Source organism: Elephantulus edwardii, unplaced genomic scaffold (assembly GCF_000299155.1).
Source record: "Elephantulus edwardii isolate Elephantulus edwardi_28Jun2011 unplaced genomic scaffold, EleEdw1.0 scaffold00049, whole genome shotgun sequence".
NCBI lineage: Eukaryota > Metazoa > Chordata > Mammalia > Macroscelidea > Macroscelididae > Elephantulus > Elephantulus edwardii.
Window position 1 is genome coordinate 5192592 of NW_006399799.1, and position 3402 is coordinate 5195993.

Sequence of the window (3402 nt, forward strand, 5' to 3'; positions counted from 1 at the left end):
GTTCTAGTGGTAAGAATCTGCACTGTTATCTCAAAGGCACATGGTTCAAATCCACCAGCTGCTTCATAGGAGAAAGATGAATAATCTTCTCCTGAGCGATTAACTGCCTCTGAAAACCCAGCAGAGGGTCAGCCATGAGTGGATTCCGACTCCATAGTACACAACAACAACAACAATGGCTTAGCAGATGTCAAAACATGACAAGAAAACACTTCATGATATAAAATTAGGAAAAAATGTGCATCAGGGTTGTTTCCTTCCTCCACACCTATTCATTGTATTCTGAGCAAATAATTTGAGAAGTTGGACTATAGGAAAAAGAATGTGGCACTGGAATTCATCAACAACGTACAGTGTTCAGATGACACAACCTTGTTTGCTTAAAATGAAGAGGACGGGGGACACTTGCTACAGAAGGTCAAAGACTAGGTATATTCAATATGGATGACATCTCAACATCAAGAAAATGAAATTTCTCACCACTAGACCAATAGGCAGCATTATGATAGATGGAGAAAAGATAGACATTGTCAATAAATTCATTTTACTTAGATCTCCAGTGAGCACCCATAGTAACAGCAGTGAAGAAGTCAAAACATCCATGCACACCACCAAACCTGCCATAGCCACGTTCACCCACAACCCACAGTTCCAGAAACTCTAGCAGTGGTACCTCCAGCACCAATCCAAACCCAAGTTGTGTCATCTCTTCGATATGGACAAGGAGCACTTCAACTGCTTCAGTTTGCCCCTCAATACCAACCATGGGCAGATTCTACTGCATTACTCCAAGAAGCAGGTGATGGAGAATGTGATGTAGATGCTGGTGGATCTGACCAAGTCCAGGGGTGTGAAATCCTCCTAGGAACACAAGTTTAGTAGTGAGAAGATCAGCTTCACTGAGAACTGAGCAGTGCTTCACACAGCCCTGGAGATCCAGTCAAACACGCCCATCATGGTGGACACCAAAGATGTGATGCCTGAGGTTAACAGGGTGCTGAATAAGAGTAAGTCTTTCTGTCAGTGTATGTGAAGTGGTGACTGGCAGGGTTACACAGGCAAGCCCATTACAGATGTGATCAACATAGGCATTACGGGTTCTGACCTGGCACCCCCTTGGTGACTGAAGCTCTCAAGTTCTACTCTGCGGGTGGTCCCTGAGTCTGCTTTATCTCCAACATTGTCTCCACATTGCTAAAACCCTGGTCTCGCTGAAACTCAAGTCCACCCTGTTCATCATTGTCTCCAAGACCTTTACCAGGAGACCATCACCAATGGAGAGTAGGTGAAGGATGGTGCCTCTTGTCAACAAAGGGCCCTTCTGCAGTAGTAAAGCACTTTGTTGCCTGTCTTCCAATCTGACTAAAGTGAAGGAGTTTAGAATTGACCCTCAAAACATGTTTGAGTTTGGATCTGTGTAGGAAGACAGTACTCATTGTGGTCGGCCACCAGACTCTAAATTGCCCCGCACATAGCCTTTGACAACCTAGAGCAGCTGCTGTTGGGGCTCACTGAAAGGACTTATGGACTTCAGCACTGCACCTCTGGAGAAGAACACCCCTGTCCTGCTGCTGGCTCTTCTGGGAACCTGGTACATCAATTGTTTCAGCTGTAAGACTTAGGCTATACTGCCCTATGACCAGTACCTTCACCACTTTGTTGCCTACTTCCAGCAGAGTGACACAGAATCCAATGGGAAGTATATTATCAAGTCCAGCATCCATATGGACAACCAGACAGGACCCATGTTGTTGAAGGAGGCAGGAACTAATAACCAGCATGCCTTTTACCAGCTTATCCACCTAGACACTAGGATGATACCTTGTGAATTCCTCATCCCAGTCCAGACCCAGCACCCTATATAGAAAGGGTGCATCACAAGCTCCTTCTGAACAACTTCTTAGCCAGACTGAGACCCTGATGAAGGGAAAAACAACAGAAGAGCCCCAGAAGGAGCTCCAAGCTGCAGGAAAGAATTTAGAAGAACTGGAAAAGGTGCTGCCATATAAGGTCTTTAAAAGAACTCACTCAACCAATTCCATTGTGGTCACCAAGCTTATGCCATTCATCCTTGGAGCCTTGGTTGCCATGTATAAGCATAAGATTTTCATTCAGGGGGTCATTTAGGAATCAACAGCTTTGACCAGTGGGAAGTAGAGCTGGGCAAGCAACTGGCTGAGAAAATTCAATCTGAGCTTGAAGGCATCAACCCAGTGACCTATCATGATTCTTCCCCAGATGGGCTGATAAACTTCATCAAGCAACAATAGAAAGTATGAGCCCAGAAGCCAATTAAACTCATGTTCAGCACCAGCCCCTATTGTGACTGGTCCTTCTGTCCTTAGTGCCACAATCTGCACTGCATGGTCCTACCCCAACCTGCCTGGAGCACCTTTGGATTGTAGGCTTGGACCAAAAGTCCCTCAGAGGAAGCTGTTCTGGACTTGCCACACTCTTTATCTCAGTGTCCACCAGCTCCTCTGTGTTGCCTTTTACTAGGATGTGTCAGTGTAAATGGTTTTTCAGACCCATGTTCACACTGTTCATCTCTCAGGTAGAAAAATAAAAGTACCACAAAGGAAAAAAAATAAATCAAAACATGTTTTGCACTGGGGAAATGTACTGTCAAAGTCCTCTCCAGAATGCTAAAGAGCAAAGATAGTTTCACTTACATCTTATGCATCTGAAAAATAGAGCAATGGATGAGGATGACAGAAGAATTGATGCCTTTGAGTTGTGTTGTTGGAGAAGAGTATGAATATTCCATAGACTGTCTAAAGAGCAAACAAGTCTGTTTTGGAGGAAGTGCAACCAGGGTGTTCCTTAGAGGCAAAGATGGTAAAACCTGGTCCTCATACACGTTGGACATGTTGTTAGGACAGGCAAGTTCTTGGAAAAATAGCTTATTTTGGGAGAGGTGAAAGGTTAAAGAAATAAAGGAAGCTCTTCAGTAAGATGAATTGACACTATTGTAACAATGGGCTCAAGCATATCAGAGATAGTGAGGACAACGCAGGTCAGAGCAAGATTTAGATTAGCTCATAGAGTCACTATGAGTTGTAGTTGACTTGATGGCACTCAACAACAATAACAAAGATTTGATGAGCTTTGGCAGGAAGTTGCATTGCCAGAGCAAAGGCAGGCAATTCAAGTTCACCAGGTGACCCATGGGAAAAAATGGGCAATCTCTTCTCATGTGATTTACAGCCTCTGAAAATCCACTGGAAGGCTTGATTACAAAATATCCCATGGACTGCAAAAGAACAGAGATGCCTTAGCAAAAATGCAGCCAGAGTGCTCCTTGGAGGTAAAGATGACAACACTTTGCCTCACATGTTTGGGAATGTTGTTAGGAGGGTCTATTCCTTGAAGGGGACAGCATGTTTAGAAAGGTGAAGGGTC

General features: G+C 44.3%; 1 pseudogene; it reads left to right on the forward strand.

The window, feature by feature from the left end:
* Positions 1-601: 601 nt before the first annotated feature.
* On the forward strand, positions 602-2270 carry LOC102849870 (annotated as a pseudogene).
* The last annotated feature ends 1132 nt before the right edge of the window (positions 2271-3402 follow it).